Here is an 18057-nt window from a genome sequence, read left to right on the forward strand (position 1 = left end):
GGGGCGTCGAGGGCGGGGCCGGTCTCGCTCCGGGTCGGCTCTGGGACAAGCCTACCCTGGAGACCCGCGGTGTGGTGCGGGTTGGGGATGCCGCAGGTCCAGGGTGCGGAGTCGCGGGGGATGTGCCGAGCCCGAGCCTTCCCTGACCCCAGAGGAGCAGCTTGCGACCTGGGGAGGGGTTATGGGCCCCCGGAAGAAGGCCCGGGTTCCCCCGTAGACTTTACTTTGGAGGCAACACTCGCGGGTTATGCATTCCCTCAGGGCTCTCACCTGCAGGACCCGGCTCCTGCTGGAGGTGACGTCTCCCCTACTGCTCAAGGAGACCTGAGAGCAGCCCCAGAACTGCCGCCCTACCGTAACCTGTGCCCGTCACCGCTCTCCCTGCGCTGTGGGCAGGGCTGTCACAAACACATACTTACCTGAGGGACTTAAGGGAGGAGGAGGCAGGTGATGCGATGCCTTCCTTGTCCCTGCAATTATGTGCTCTCCCCTCCCAGCCCCACTCTGTGCAGCAAAATCTTTGTGCCCTTTCCCGTCAGTGCTCAGGAGAGGCTCCAGGTTCACCAAGGGATACCCGTTAAGGGAGCTGGGGGGAGGCTGAGGGCAGACAGGGAGGGAAAGGTGTGCTTGGGGCTGAATCTCCAGCTCCTGGGTGGGCGACTTTGGGACTAATCACTTCCCTACCCCATCAGGGTCTCAGTCACTGGTCTATACCCAGAGGGCAGGGCTCCCACCTTCATCACCTCTCAACACTCCTTTTATATCTGAACCCAGATACCCTGCTTCCAAGCCCACCCTTTCTAGAAAGGGGAAGAATGGAAACAATTACAAGAAAGGGGAAGAATGGAAACAATTGTTGCCTGAGGGTGATGGGATGATGGGCAAAGATACTGTAAGTTTCCTTGTATATTGTCAAACTAATTAAAAAAAAAAAAAGGAGCATCCCATCCTTCTCTGTGCAAAAGCCTTTTCTGATGAACTTCTCCTCCAGGCCTGGCCCACCTGGAAGGAGGCCCGCCCAGTGGCTGGGCAGGCACAGCCCGATGACCTACAGAAATGAGTTGTCTGGAAAGCTTGTTCCTGTCGAGTTCCACTTCCAAGGATGTTTAGAGGCCAGTCCTTGTGGACTGGCCTACACTGTCGCAAAAGCTGGATCAGATGCTGAGTGCTGACCAACTCCGCCCTCCCCGCCCCCCCCCCCAAGCCGATAGGGTAAGGAAGGAATCCTAATCCAAGGAGCCTTCCAGCAATTATTTCATGAGAAATTTGAGTGCCAAAAGGCATGCATGTGTGTGTGCTCGCGTGTGTGTGTTCCAAGTAGCCGTCTGGACAGGGCGAGCCAAACCGCTCCCGCATTCTTTCCCTGGGTGGAATCTTTGATAGAGACAGTGAGCAGCTGCAGCAATGGCTGCCCCAGACAACACTCTTAGCCCCTATAGGTTTGAGCACAGTAGCCTGGAGTTCAAAGACCCTGGTCTCAGCCGGAAAAGTCCAGTTCCTAACTTTGCAGGACCCAAGGAAGGGCCATGTGAGGAAGTCTTGGGACCGGACAGCTTTATCCCTGGCCCCACAACTGCCATGCACCTGGGCAAGTGCCTGAGCATGTGCCTGGGTGGGCAGCATCAGACAGGCATGGGCAGGGGGCAGACCTTCCTGCCAGTCCTCCAAGAGAATGATGTCTGGCTGAGCTCTGGGGCAGGAACTTTCATGAGGAGGAGGAGGAGGTGATAGATAGTAGAGACTGGGTTCCCAGGACCCATCCACACTCCCCAACCTCAGGTCAGTTATCTGGTCCTTCTGATGCACCCTGGGAATATCTGCGAGGAGCTTCTTGGGGCAGGGCAGGGTTCCATCTGGAGCTGAGGTCCAGAGTGTCAAGGGCAAAGGGGCTTGCTGTGGGTTCTTGGAAAGCAGACTGTGCAAGAATCAAACCATCCTCCTTGGCACCTTTCCCTGGGCAATCAGACCACTGAGTCAGGAGCTGGAGATGAGCCTAGGAGAGAGAGAAAGATGAACCAGGAGCATGAGGAAGAGGGTCAGAGGGCCAGGAAGGGAGGAGAGGAAAGAGGGATGGAGGGAGGTGGTGGTTCTGGGGTGAGGAAGGGGCTGGACCGAGCACCAGGACACCCTATGAGCTGGCTCTGTGACAACTAGGGTGAGGCTTAGGCTGTGCTCCTGGGCCCAGGGGGCTCCTCTTGGCCCCTTCCTCGAGGTTGTCCCCCCACCTCCACTCTCCTCTGGCTCAGGTCCTGCCCAGTGCTAGGCTGTGAGGGAGGTGAGGGCTGATGAATTAGCCTGAACGCCCTCACATTCACCAGCCCTGATGTCAGCAAGCAGCAAGGCCAACCTCCCACCAGGCCTGGGGGCTCTGGAGCCTGCCGCCCTGCCCATTCAGCTCCCCCTCACCTGGCTCTGACCCCTCAGCCACCTGCTGGTTCCATGCTTTGCTCAGGTTTTAGGCTTGAAGCAGGATGTGTGACAAGGCTTACCGAGTCCCTCAGTCAGTCACCTCTCAACATCAAATTCGTGCCAGAGAGAAACTGCAAAGTCAGGGGAGGTAGAGTCACGGGCCTCAGATGGGGAAACTGAGGCTCTGAGAGGGGCAGGACTGGCTCAAGGCCACGTAAGCCATGCAAAGATAGGACTGGAACCCAGGGTCCTGGCCTGGGATTTGAGGTGTTTCTCTCTCCTGCGTGCCAGTCTACGCACAGCTCCCAGGGCAGCAGACAAATTCAGCCAAGTCCAGGCAGGTGCTCCCTGCTCCCCACGTTGGCTGGAGGCTCCATGCCCCTGAAATTGCTCCTCAGAGGTCTCCAGTGACTCCCCATGGCCCTGCAGCAGTAGCCCTCAAGAACTGCTCCCTCCTCCAAGCTCTTCCGGTGGCCTCACTCTCCTGACTCAGGGGAGGCAGCCTCCCACCTCTTTGCTTTTTCCTTCCTAGTGACCTTCCTGAGTGACTCCTCTCTCAGTCATGCCTTAACTGCAGTGGTCTCCACACACCCTCCCTGGGTGGCGTCTTCCACTCCCACATGCATGGGTGCTTGCCACCTCCATGCCGAGGTCTACCCAGCCTCTCTCCTGAGCTGCTCTCTCCCCTGAAGGTCCTATGTGGTCCTCAGACGCCTCAGGCCCTGAGTGGACTCCCAGACAGGCTTACAGGGTGGGTAAGGATGTGAGCAGTGGTGTGTTCAATCCCCCACACCAGGCAGGAGCAGTGCTGCCCACTGCACAGCACCACCTTTCTCCCTCTCCGCCTCACAGGCTCACGTGCTTGGGTGCACACACTCACAGGCACCCATCAGACCCATCCGCTGGAGCCATACCTGGCGTGACAACTGGCTCAGGTAAGCACTCAGTAAACACTGGCTGCTGGAAAGCCTGGGAGGAGGGGACTGATCAGAGAGCCCGTGGGACCAGCAAGATGGCTGGATGGGTGAGTGTGGGGGTCAAGGGAGGGGAGAGAGGCAAGGGTGACTCCCAAATCCTGGACTGGGCATCTGGGGGGCATAGGGATGCCATTCACTCAAGCGAGTCACAGAGAGGTTGCGTTGCAAGGAATTGTGGAGGGAATTGTGAGCTGTGTGGGGCTTACAGGGGCCACGCAGGGCCTGTCTCCAAGGTCAAAGACAGCTGCTGATCTCACTGGGGATCCCTGGGGATCCCTCCAGGCCCCTCCACCAGGAAGACCTCCAGTAGAAGGGTCATGAGCCTGGCCAGAAACCATTATCTGCCAGGCCCTGATTGGCCCTGATTGCCCCTGCCCCACCCTCCCAGGAGTCCTTGATTAGCTGGCCAGGTAATAGGCCTGGAAACCAGGTTTCATAACTGGGAAAACGCATGAAAACAGCATACCCCGCCGCTCATGGTCCACAGCTGAAGGTACCCACGAGGAGCAACCTAACTAGGTCTCAGAGAAGTGTACTCCAGGATGGAACCCCACCACCTCTGCAAACATGCCATCCCACGTTCCTCTTCCCAGATCCTGAATCCAGCCTCTGCCCCTGGAAACGATTGCCTTGTTATGAGATCCATAGGGGTGGGGACACAGGGCTTACATTTATCTTTTCCTGTCAGGTTGCTGGGTTCAGGGGCCAAAAGGAATGATAAGGAGGGAGATCGAAGCCATGTGGGAGGCTGTGAGGGAGCAGAAGGCCCTAGAGTGGGCAGGTCTCAGAGACTCCAGGTCTCATCTCCAGCAGAGATGGGAGCCGTGCCCAGGACTGGGGCACCTGGGTCTCTGCCCTCCTCCCCACAGCTCTGCCTGGCAGGAGGGGAGCCACAGGAACCAACACCTCAGAGCTCTGGGAGTTCAGAAAGAGACTCTTGTCTCCTGGATAACTCCAATTCCCTGCCACCAAACCCTACTTTCAACTCCAGCCCTCCAGCCCAGAGGACACTCTGCTGGATGGTCACTTTTGCCCTTGTGTGGAGAGCGTGGCTTTGTCTGTGTAGATGAACAATGTGGGAGTTACGGAGTCTATATATATCTGTGCACACAGCTACACATACATGCAATGTGGAGGGTATGTGCACATTTGCAGGGACTCATGTTTATAGGAGGGTTTTCTTATGCATTTACCCACAGGTAGTGAACATATATAAGTATACACACATACACAGTACATCAAAATGTGTCCTCTTCGAAAAGAGAGAGTGGAGGGAGACAGCGGGCTGTCTCATTAGGGGGAGAGTAATTGGGAGTGTGTAGCAAGGTGTACTGGGTTTTTGTGTGAGAGACTGACTTGATTTGTAAACTTTCACTTAAAACACAATAAAAATTATAAAAAAAAAAAGGGGGGAGAGAGAGAGAATCAAGCAGTGAGGAAAGGGACCTTATACCACCAACAAAGTGCCAGGAGCAGAGTGTGCCCTTCAGACCTGGGGTACCTGTGCTGAGAAGTTCCCAGACCAGGGGAGATTGATAGCAAGGACCTTACCCCATAACCAACAGAGAAGGAAAGCATTCACTGAGAGCTGGCACCCCCTAAATTCAGACTTCCAGCCTCCTAGACTGTGAGAGAATAAATTTGTTTGGTTAAAGCTCCCCACCAAAAAAGTGTTCTCTTAGCCCACATGTGATCACATGCTTGTACGTGTCATGTGTATGCCTACGTATGCTTACGTATATTAAATGTATGTGTTGTAACGCATGTGTGAGCATTAGTGTATGCGTGAGTCTGAACGTGTATGTCGTATGACCTGTCTCTGGTGAACTCTTTAACCAGACCTAGAAGTGGGCATCTGGAAGGTACAGGTCGTGGGTGCTGTGGGGCCTACTCAGCAGAGACGTTATATACAAAATTCTAAGATGTCCCTGATTTGGGGAAGGAAGTGAGGAGCAGGGCTTCGTACACTCCAGCACCCCCAATTTTGGGGCCTCTTGGCCTCAGTGGAGGAGGACCTTCCCACCAGCCTGCCCTGAGGCCCAGCTACCCAGAGAACAAGTATCATCCATGCCCATCCCTGCTCGAGGAGCTACCCATGCTGTTCTTCCCCCCCAGAGTGGGGGCGGGGGAGGGTGTGGGGTGGAGAAGCTGCTTCTAGCCCAGATAAGGCCATTGGGCTCACATTTTCCATTTCCAGGATCCTCCCATTGGGGTCCCAGCCCCGAAGCTCCAGCGGCCTCTGCACTGACTCACCCCAGCAATCCACCTCCACCCTGGGCCCTGCAGAGCCAGGAGGGGAGACTGAGGTGCAGGGAGAGCAAGCCCTCGCCCAAGGCCTCAGGCAAACAAGGGGCAGAGTAGTCACCAGCTGATTGCCCTGGGCCACTGGGGACTGGGGAAGGGGAATCTGGGGCGGGAGGGGCCAGCCTGGGGGTTGGGGGGGGCCTCCCGGCTCATATCCGGATGTTCTGGCCTCCGGAAACCCACCCAGAGACGGGAGGAAGGAGGGCCGGCCCCTCCTCTTACAACAACAGTGCACATGTACACTCTGGCTGCCCTCTGGTGTGGCTTCCCTCAACTCAGAGGACCCTAAGACCCAGGGGGGCAAGCGGGCATTACTGGGGGCAGGACCTAAAACTCTGGGCTCCTTCTCCCCTGGCCAAGTACCTTACCCCCTCCATAACCCCTCACCTCAAGCCAGGCCCCTCATCAGCCCAGCCTGAGCTAGCCCTCCCCTCTCTGCTTCCCAGAGAAGGGGCTGGGAAGGGGCTATTTATAGGGCCTGGCTCAGTGGCTTCTGGGACAAGAAAAGCCCATGCTCCAGGCTAGTGCTCACTGGGACTTCCCCAGGGGCCCCTCACAGGCTGTGCAGTGTCCTCTTTCACCCCAGCAAAAGGCCACATCCGTCAGAACTGGCGATGGGGGTGGGAAGGACCTGCAGAGGGGTGGGGGATGGAGCCTTTTGCAACCCATTGACAAGCTGGGCTTCCTCAGAAGCATTTTGGAGACTAACTGGGGCTGGGGCCTTGTAGGGGAGGTGCCCAGGGGCACCAGCCCCTCCTTGGGGAGGCCTAGGGAGTGAAGACCAGCATCAGTGCCCACCAGGCTGCCACTTCCCCCAACCAAGTCCCCAGAGAATCTCACTAAAACAAAGCTGACCCCCTCCCCAGTGAATCCTCCCCACCAACAGGATGAAGTCCATGCTCCTTAGCATGGCACACAAGACCCTTCCTAACCAAGCCCCACCCAATTCTCTACCATCCCATCTCTCGGTTGCCAAACACCCAGCAAATGCCCAAAGCCCATTCACACTTCTGTGATTGGGCCTGTGCAGGTCCCTCTGCCGGCAGCATCCCTTCCATTTGCCATCTTGCTCATTCTTTAGTTCTCCAAATGCTGACTTTTAAATGCTGCCTCCTCCAGGAAGCCCCCCTGGGGAAGCCTGTCACCACTCCTCATCTCCACTCCTCCCTATCGCCACTGAAATAAATCCCTCCCTTTCCTTCCCTTTCTTGCTCCTCCAACACTGGCTTTCTGTTTCTCTTGAGCAATGATTTTGTTTGGATATGTCCATGTGGGCCACCCCCCCCCACCCCCACCAGGCTAGGAGCTCCTGAAAGGGTAGGCACTTATCTCATTCGTCTCTCTGTCCCCATTGCCTAGCCTAAGTACCAACCAATGCTTGTTGGATCAGTAAATGCTGGGGGACAAGTGCTGAATGAATGAGTGAGTGAGTGAACTAGTGAAGGAGCAATGAATGGATGACCAAGAGAGCAAGGGAGGAAGGAAAACAGGAAAGGCCCCCTCTGTAGCTGCTGAGCCCCGGTGGGCAGGAAGGCAGCCAGGGCAGCCCAGGCCAGGTCTCAGTGACATGGCTCCACCCTGGGCAGCTGCCAGATCGGTCACTCTCATTCTTTCCAGATCAAAGTTCCCCCAGGGAACAGTCCGGAACCTGACACTGGCACTGGGGGGTTGGGCCAGCTGGCCACATGCAGTGGGAGGGTACCGAGAGGCAGGGCACCTGTCCCCAGCTCCAGGGACATCAGGCCAGCAGCCCAGAGAGGGGACTGAACACTGTATACACACCTACTCCTAGGCCCAGCCCCCACCCCACTGCAGCCCCACCCTCTGATGGACAGTGAGAACTCCCAGCACTAGGTCCCTCTGCCCCAGACTCCCCAAGACTCCAAGCTCCCCAGGGCCCTGGGGGCTTGGCTCCTTGCACCCCCACCCTCTTTCAACTGCTCTGACTCCCCTCCCCCACCCCCAATCTCTCTCACCTTCACCCTCAGACACCTGGTTGCCTCTCTCTCTGTCTCCAGTCTTTGTGTCTATTGTTTCCTTGTTCTCACTCCTTTCTGCCTCGACTTGATTTCTCGCTTTTTCTATGTCTCTCTGTATCCTTTGTTCCCACTCAGTCCTTGTGTCCCTGCCTCTCTGTCTCACTCTCCAGCTTTCTGTCTCTGGATCTCTCTGGACCCAGAGAAGGACAATGGGGTGACATGTTGCCTTTCTTTTATGGAAGGAGCCCTGTCCAAGTCCCTGTAGTCTGCAATGAACAGACTGAAGGTAGGGTGGGAGACGGCAGACCCCATGGCCCCTGCTGAAGCCAGCTTGATTGGTACCCTCAGGACACTGTGTCTGAGCCAGGCCCAGGCCAGCCCAATGGCCACATGCGAGCAGGCAGGGAAGAAGGGGGCAGAGCTGACCTGGTACAGGAGGCCAGGTGTGACTGGGCCAGGTCCCTGGGTATGCTGCTCTTCTGTCCTCTCTCCTCATCCCACTCCTAGATGTGCAAAGTCATGCCACTGTCAGTGTTTGACTTTATGCCACAACTCCCATGTGAAAGCTCACACACAGATACACACACATAGTACAGAGTAGTAGTTGAAAGCACAGGACTCTGGAGCCCAGTCATGGCTTCACTACTCTTTGCGCCTCAGTTTTCTTACCTGTAAAATGGAGACCATAATGAAAACCCTAATCAATACCCCTTTCCCCCTTTCTTTGTCTTGCTAACCACGAACTTGTTTTGAGCAACATTTTTCAGGAAGTTGCAGCGGGTAGTGGCTCCACCCATTGAACTGGCCCCAGCTACACCTCGAAGCATGTGCAGATTGAAGAGATCACATCCTTCAACTGACCCCGGACCCAATTGTTACCTGAAAGAACAATATCTCCCAGCCCATGATTTCACCTGATTCCATTTTAGAGACGAAGGCTCCCACTACATGCACAGCTGACGGAAGATGACTTAATATCTCGACCTCCAGCTATGGGCCTGGGTGGGCTAAGGGCGGGGAGTTCCGGGTACCAAACTCAACCCCTAACGCCATTGGAAACAAAAAGCTCCCCAGCCTCCTCAGACGGTGAGCATGTGGCCTTTTGGTTGCTAGACCCCCGCGTTGCTCCTTGTATGTGCAGACAATAAACTTGCCACTTTCTGTTTCCCTTGCAATTAATGTCTGTCTTATTTCAATTGGCTGATAAGACAGCACAAGAACCCGAGTGGCATTCGGTTACGATAATAATAGTATCTGCTTCCTACGATTGTTGTTAGCTGTCATCAAGTCAGCCCCCAACTCATGGCAACCCACGTGCAACAGAAGGGATGGAACCACTGTGATCCACAGGGTTCTCACTGGCTGGTTTTCAGAAGAGGTCACCAGGCCTTTCTTCCTAGTCCAATTTAGTCTGAAAGCTCTACTGCAACCTGTTCAGCATTATAGCAACACCAAAGCCTCCACTAGCAGATGGGTGGTGGCTGTGATGAGGCGGATTGGTTGGGAATTGAATCCGAATCCCCACATGGAAGGTGAAAATTCTGCTGCTAAAATCACCAACTGTTACAAGGATTAAATTAGTTAAGGCCCATAGAACAATGTCTGGCACATAGTAAGCCCTACATATAAGGTTGCTATGAGCTGGAATCGACTCGACGGCAACAGGTTTGGTTTGGCTTATGTATATATAAATATATCTACAATATATGTATTATATATACACAATAAGTACATGTATATACATGTAAACCAAACCAAACCCATTGCCATTGAGTCGATTCCAACTCATAGGAGCTGCTGGTAGATTCAAACTGCCAACCTTTTGGTTAGCAGTCATAGGTCTTAGCCACTGTGCCACCAGGGCTCCCTGTATATATGGATATATATATACAGATTAATATAGATATGATATATGAAAACCCTGGTGGCATAGTGGTTAAGAGCTACTTCTACTAACCAAAAGGTCAGCAGTTCGAATTCACCAGGTGCTCCTTGGAAACTCTGTGGTGCAGTTCTACTCTGTCCTACAGGGTCGCTACAAGTTGGAATCAACTCGACAGCAGTGGGTGGGTATATATAACATACATATACATAAATTAAATTAAATGAATATATAAATACACATACATGCTTAAATCTTGGCTCTCAATAGAAACTAGAGGTTGCTTTCACCTTTATCCTGTTGCCTCAGGCTGAGCTGGACCCTGGTCACCAACAGGTCCAAACAGGCCTGATCTGAGTAGCTGTAATTCAGGTTGAGGAATAACATACAGCTCTGGGGTGTGTGTAAAACATGCACACAGATCTGCCTGTGCCACAAGATGTAGTTCACAGTGGCCATATCACAGGTAGAGGTGTCACACTGCTTGTGGTTAAAGAGGCTTGAAACCGTCTCTTGCTACAAACACAGAGACATGGAGAAAAATCAGTAAGCTTACAAATGTGATCAAATGTGAGACGGACATGTTTGCAGACAAGTAGTGGAGACTTTCCCTGAAGAGAAAGGAGACAGGAGCCACAGGGGAGAGCAGGGGCTGAAGCTGGCACTGCCCAGGGTGCCAGGAAAAAAAAAAATGGCTGAACGTGTGTAGTGTGGGCCATGGGATAGATGCTAAGCAGGGCTGGGCCTGAACCTGGCTGGCATCCGGGCCCAGGCTGCCAGTTGGAGAACATAGACCAGAACAGCTACAGCCACTCTTCAAGGTCGTGGCAAAAACCAAGTCACGAGCCCGTGGTTGTACCCTCCACAGAGCCACCAAGCTCACAGGGACTGTCCCACATGAAGTAAAAGCCCATAGTAGAAACTTCTAAGAAAACCCTGGTCTGGAACCAGGCCCAAGACAGACCAAACTGAGGCCACTAGAAGACAGCCTTGGGTTTTATGGAATCTTGAGGTAACCTCACAATCACGAATCACAGAGCACTGAGGAAGATCAACACCATGGAAACAAACTCAGCAAACAGAAAAACTTAACCAAGACCAAAAAAATCAAACCCACTGCCATCGAGTCAATACCGACTCATAGCGACCCCACAGGGTTTTCAAGGCTGCAAATCTCTACGGAAGCAGAGTGCCACATCTTTCTCCTGTGGAGCCACTGGTGGTCAATCACTTTAACTACTGCACCACGAAGGCTCTTTGCAGAAGAACTTACAGTTGAGAAAATTAAGTTCTAAGGCAATTTGAAAAGGACTTTAAAACAGGTATCTTTAAAATCCTCAAAGAAATAAAAATGGAAAAGCAACCATGGAACAAGAAAAGGAGGGCATGAAATAAGAACAGGACAAATGACAAAGATTTCATTAGAAATTTGGTAAATTAAAAGTACAGTTGAAAAAAACTTACAGTGGGCTGAATATCTGGAGAGTGACTGAATGAACTAGAAGACTGGATTGAGAAAATATCCCAGAATTAAAACTAACCCAGCATTAAAACCTCAAAAAATGGAAAATACAAAAAAAAAAACTAGACACAAGGAGACTGAAAAGTTGGACAAAAATTAGAAACAGATCTATCCAGAAATGATAGAAAGGTGGAGAGAAATTGCTAAAGAGGTAATGGATGAGAATTTTCTAGAAATTAAAAAAAAACATAAATTCTTAGAGTGAGGAAAATCTTACCGTGTGCCAAGTATGACAACAAAAAAAATCCATATCTAGTTTCAAGTTTCAGTAAAACTTCAGTGCACCAAGGATGAAGAAAAAACTCTAGTACCAGAGAAAAAGGCCGATTACCCAAAACAGGGAAAAAAATCTGACATCAAAGTGCTCATCAGCAACACTGAAATCCAGAAAGACATAAGATAATATTTTCAGAAAGGGAAATAAGTTCGAACCTAGAGCTGTGCACAAAGCTATACTCTCCTTGAAGAATAATGGCAAATTAAATATATTTTCAGACATAACTTAAAAGAAAAAATGAACCTACAGAGAAGCAGTGAGATGTAAGGAGCAATACTAAGCAAAAAAATCAGTTAAGCATGTTGGTAAAGGTAGTCCCCGACTTACGACTCATTTGAGTTACGACAAACTGCACTTACGTATATCCATTTTGTTCTTTAGTAATATGTTCTTTTTACAACATTGCAGTGCGTAATTTGCTGATGTTATCATTTTCGTGTCAATTCCCAAAGACAAATAAAGACCAGATTTATAAAGATATTGATAATGAAAAGCAATAATAATGAAAACTTAAAAAAAAAAAAAAAGATGAAGCGTTTGACCCATGTCAGAACCAACTTACGATGGAGTCATCGGAATGGAACCCCGACGTAAATCAGGGACTACCTGTAACCATTAATTGTGTTATGTTTAGTTACCGGTTGAGTCCCTGGGTGGTTTCAATGTTTATTGCGCTTGGCTGCTAACCAAAAGGTTGGAGATTGGAGTACACCCAGGTTTCCTCAGAAGAAAAGCTTGATGAGCTACTTCTGATACATCAGCCATTGAAAATCCTACGAAGCACAGTTCTACTCTGTCACACATGAGATCGTCACAAGTCAGAACTGACTCCACGGCAGCTAGTGGTGGTGGTTAGTTACTGGTACTAAGGTGAGAGTTGAGAGGGAAGACCGTGGAGGGCAGTCAAGGTTCTCGTATTTCAGTGCTACTGGTATTCCAATCCACGGTCCTTCCTCTCTCACCCTCACCTCCAACTGCAGCCGAAACTCCAGCCAGTCATTCCTGGAGGTCTCACAGTAACAGATTCTCGCCACCAGTGTATTTCCCTTTCTGCTCTAGGACATCTGGGTCAATGCCTCCAGAGGCAGCCCTCACCCAATGGAGGATGGGAGCTGATGGCTCCATCTTTGGATGGACAATTCCACACGCTCCTCAGAAGGTCCCCCGCAGGATGGAGCCTAAAATGCCCACAGTAGAGACCTCGTTAACTGGCTTTCTCTTCACCTCTCACTCTCCTGGTCCTCTCTCCAGCTCCTGGGGTTAAAAAAAAAAACCTCCCTGTAAAATGGTGGTAGCAATAGTAGCGTCAGAACCTGCCTAACTTCAGGGGATGTAATGTAACTCAAGATAAAGTCCAAAGCTGATCTCCATGAGGTGGAGGTCAGACACACCTCCACTCTCCAAACTTTTTACCAAATTCTGACACCAGCCGCCCTCCCCACAGCACTCTCTACTTCTCTGCTGGATTCCATAATCCGTTGCAGTGGCCACACGGAACTCATGGACCATACTTACAGTTAAGTGGTTTATTAAGGAAGTAACATGGTACAACTCAGGATCAGGATCAACAGGCCACAACTCAGGGTCAGTATGAGGAAGCATGTAGGCGAAGTCTTCCTTCTTCAGTACAAGACAGCTCTCTCAGCTCCTCTCGGGCCCCAGAGGACAGGCTCCTCTTGGCCCTTTCTTCAGTCACCACCAGCTCTGCTGTTGGGCCCCTTCTGGACCTCTCGCTGTCTTCAGCGTTACAGCCGTTGCCCCATGTTATAGCTCTTTTAGGAGGTTCCTTGCCTCCTCTCTCTCTTGCTGTTCCTTCTCTCTCCTTTCTTCCTTTTCTGCTTCTTCCTGCTGCCTCTATTCCTGCTTCTTTCTGTCTCTGAGACTTCTGTGGGGCTGGCTGCATATGTACACAACTCCCTGCCAATTTCAAGGCATGGCCTCTCCCAGGGGTGGGGGTGGGGGCCACAAACGGACTAATCCCCTCGGTAGGCCACAGACACTTCATTTGTGTAGTAGGCTCAGACACTTCATTTGCATGGTCTATTTACCAATCCCTGTAAAGTGCGTACCAATCACAGGGCAGGCTGCAGCCCAGGACCAGACAAAAACTGTCAGACCAAGTTGTTTATAGTTTACCCAGGAAATGTCAACCAGTCTGGACCAACGTAACAAACCCTCTGGGGTAAAAAAAAAAAAGGGCAAAATAACTCCTCAGGGTTGAGTAAAAAATCTCCAAAGAACCAAGGGGAAAGGCCACATAAAGGAACTCATTTTACCACACACCCAGATAAACTTTCTGCAGACAAGTCCTTATCTCAGTTTTGCTTTCTTGAAGACTCTAAGCCAAGAAGCTAAGATCCGTGTCTTCTTCAGGAGGATCACACAGACACTGATGGATTTCCCTAATTGAGACATAATCCATACATATAACATTCACCCTTTTTAAAGCATACAGTTCAGTGGTTCTTAGTATATTCACAGAGTTGTACAACCATCACCATTATCTAATTCCACGTCATTTTCATCACCTCACAAAGAAACCTGGACCCATAATAGCGTCATTCCCCACTGTCCCCTTTCCTCAGCCCCTGGCAACCACTAATCTACTTTCTGTCTCTATGGATTTGCTTATTCTGGACATGTCGTGTAAATTAAACCATACCATATACAGGCAGTCCCTGGATTGTGAATGGGTTCCATTCCTAAATCTGCCTTTCAGTCCAATTTGTACGCAAGTTGGAACAGTTAGGTATGGTTTGTATCTAACATCAGTCAGTCAAATGTTTGTCTTAGCATATAGTGTACCTTTCTACGCGTAAATTTTTTTAAAAAATACTTCCAGATACAATAAAACACCTTTAACATAATAATATAGTAATAATAATAGTATTTTGATGCGTGTCACCAAGTTACTACAAACCATTGTATGTACCTCAAATTTTGAATATAATAGGCTTTAGGGGTTGGTTCGTAACCACAGGTTGTGTGTAAGTCTGCCATTGGTAACCCGGGGACTGCCTGCATGGCCTTTTGTGCTTGGCTTCTTTCACTCAGCGTGTTTTGTAAGGTTCATCCATGTTGTAGCATGTGTTGGTACTTTATTCCTTTTTAATGCCTAATAATATTGTACGGATATTCCACATTTTGTTTATCCTTTCTCTGTGGGTGGATATTTGGGTTGTTTCTACTCTTTGGCTGTATGAACAATACTGCTGTGAACATTTACATACAAGTTTTTGTGTATTTTCAGTTCTCTTAGGTATTTACCTAGAAGTGGAATTGCTGAGTTATATGGTAACTCTATGTTTACACTTTTGAGGAGCTTTCAGACTGTTTTCTGAAGCTACTCTACCATTTCACATTCCCACTGGCAACGCATGAGTGTTCCAATTTCTCCACCTCCTTGCCAACACTGGTTATTATCTGTTTTTTATTATAGCCATCTTAGTAAATGTGAGAAGTCCCTGGTTGACGACGAAAACAGTTAAGTGCCTAACTACTCATCGAAAGGTTAGCAAATGGAACCCACCCAGAGGTTTCTGATGATCTGCTTCCAAAAAGTCATAGCCTTGAAAATCCTAGACAGTGCAGCTCTACTCTACGCATGTGGGGTCACCATGAGTTAGAATCAACACTCGGTTTGGTTCTTTTGGTTTTAGTGGGTGCGAAGTGGTATCTCATTGTGGTTTGTGTTTGCATTTCCCTAATGACTAATGATATTGAGCATCTACTTTTTGTTGTTGCTGAGAATATGCACAGCAAAACATACAGCAATTCTACCGTTTCTACATGTACAGTTCAGTGACTTTACATTTTTTCAGTTGTGCAACCATGCTCACCCTCCTTTTCTGAGTTGTTCCTCCCCCATTAACATAAACTCGCTGCCCCCCAAGGTTCCTGTTTAATCTTTCCAGTTGCTGTTGTTGCTTTGATCCCATGTAGATACTTCTTAAAAGAGTGTAATGCGATGTTGAGCATTTTCAAGAGCTTATTGGCCGTTTGTAGATCTTCTTTGGAGAAACGCCTATTCAGTTCCTTTAACTGGATTGTCTTTTTATTACTGAGTTGGTAGAGCTCTTTATACATTCTAGATACAAGTCTTCTATCAGATACATAATTTGCAAATATTTCCTCCCATTCTGTGGGTTGTCTTTTCACCTTCTTTATAGCATCCTTTGAAGCACAAAAGTTTCTAATTTTAATGATATGGAATTTATCTAACCCAATTAAAAGTGGACAAAGGATCTGAATAGACATTTCCTCAAATATCTATAAATGGCCAATAAGCACCTGAAAAGGGGCTCAGGCCATGTGGTTCAGAGCAACTGGTGAAGGGGATCACTTTATTCAGAGTGGTCCCAGAAGGTTTTTCCAAAAAGGTGACATTTTGATTGAGACCTGAAGGGTAAGGAGATAACTGTGCACGACCTGTGGGGAAAAAGCCTGAGACTGGATCCAGTTTGAGGAGTCCCTGCGTGGTGCAAAGGATTAAGTGCTCTACTACTAAATGGTTGGCAGTTCCAAGCCACCCAGAGGCACCTTGGAAGAAAGGCCTGGCCATCTGCTTCTGAAAGGCCCCAGCCATGAAAATCCTATGAAACACGGTTCTACTCTGACACACATGGAGCCACCATGAGTCAGAATCGACTTGACAGCAGCTGGTTTTTGTTTTTTTGGATCCAGTTGGGAGCCCTGGTGGTAAAGTGGTTAAGAGCTTAGCTGCTAACCAAAAGGTCAGCAGTTTGAATCCACCAGCCACTTCTTAGAAACCCTACGGGGCACTCCTACTCTGTCCTATAGGGTTGACAGCAATGGGTTGAATCTAGTTTACTGTGTTAAGGAGCAGAGAGAAGGACGGTGGGGCTGGATAGCAGTACAGAGGTGGGCAGAGACATGAGATCAGAGATGGAGGCAGGGCCTAGAAGACGGTGGCCTGGAGGGCAGCAGTGGAGAACGTGGGAGCCTTTGGAAGGTTCCAGCAACGGGAGGGCTGGCTTTGGCTCACTGCTGTATGGAGGGTGGATGTAGTGGGACCACAGTGGGCAGGGATTCCAGCTAGGTGTGCACTCATCTCAGCCCTGAAATGAGTAATGCCAAAGCTAGAAGAACTACAAGACAAAATCGAGAAATCTGTTAATCATAGTAGGGAATTTTAACTTCTAGATGAAGGATCCTCTCTCTCAGCCCCTCCTATGTTGCTTTATTCAAAAACAAAACAAAAAAACAGCTGCCTTCGAGTTGATTCTGACTTGTGGCAACCCCACATGTGCCAAAGTAGAACTGTTCTCCATGCGGTTTTCAATGGCTGATTTTTCAGAAGTAGGTCGCTGGGCCCTTCTTCCAAGCCCCCTGTGGGTGCACTCAGATCCCCAATATTTTGGGTAGCAGGTGAGCACTTTAACCATTTGCACCACCTGGGGAACTCCCTTATTTAAATAATAAAAAAAAAAAAGCCCATTGCCATCTAGTCAATTCCAACTCCTAGCAACCCTATATTGAGCCCTAGTGGTGCAGTGGTTAACAACTCGGCTGCTAACCATGAAAGTCGGCAGTTCAAAGTCATCAGCCACTCCTTGGAAACCCTGTGGGACAGTTCTACTCTGTCCTATAGGGTCGCTATGAGTCGCATTCCCTATAGCTCCCACTTTTTCCCAAGCCCTTGCCACCAATCCCTCTCCTACCCCACTTCCTCCCACTACGTCCCTTTTCTTTTCAGAGCCTTCTAGTCCCTCACAGCCACTGTGCATTGCCATCAGTTCTTGCAGGCCTACTCCAGGCCCTAACGTCCTTCCAGTTACCCCCCCCCCCCCCGCCAGCCTTCCTGGTCTCCTCTGGCCTCTCCAGGTTCACTCTTCCCTTCCATATTCCCCTTCATTCTCTCTCACTCCACCCCACTGGGAATCTCAGACCTGCTGATCTCTCTAGGTCCTCCCATTCCCAGCCCTTCTCTATCTACTCAGATCTCAAAATGATTCCAAGTTCTGTTTCATCCAGCCCCCCACCTGCTCCCTTCCTAGCCCTAGACACTCAGTCCTCTTACATCTCCAACCCCTCCAATACCATCCACTTCCTCTCATTTCCCACAATCCCTCCAGGTCTCCCCATTGAGCTCCCTCTCTTCCAGTCTCATTTTCGAGTTAGAGGCTCATTTTTGAGTTCTTAACTTGGGACCATGAGCAGATTATTTTCCCAATTGCCATTACACTGAGACCCCCAATTTACCAGGTATTAGTAAAACAAAAACACATTTCAATGTTGCCTCTGGCCACCCCTGAACCTAGTGAGAAGGAAAGGCAGGGTCCCTAAGGCCCCTCCCTAAAACCCAGGGAGAACTAGGTCTAGTCAGAGGAGGGCTTCTGCAGCTGTAACCCACACAGACTAGACCAGAGCATGGGGCCTGCTGCAGCAGGTTGTCATGGAAAGGGCAGAGGACCCTGACTCTAGAGGGGCTAACTGAGTGAAGCCAGGTCTCACTGAGATGGCCAGCCCTGTGCCATCCTCCTCCCATCCATTCCATCATCACCCAATTCCTCCAAACTCCTCTCATTCTAGACAGGTCCTCCCAGTCCCTCCCGAGGCCCTTTTTGGCCACCCATCCTCCTGGTCTCTATAGTTCTCCACAGAGCTTCCAGTCTCTCCTCAACCCCCTAGGTCACCCCAGTCCCTCTCATTTATCCCAGCCCTGCCCTCCTTCCCTGCTCCTCCTA

The sequence above is a fragment of the Elephas maximus genome, chromosome 19 (genome assembly GCF_024166365.1).
Source record: "Elephas maximus indicus isolate mEleMax1 chromosome 19, mEleMax1 primary haplotype, whole genome shotgun sequence".
Classification (NCBI taxonomy): domain Eukaryota; kingdom Metazoa; phylum Chordata; class Mammalia; order Proboscidea; family Elephantidae; genus Elephas; species Elephas maximus.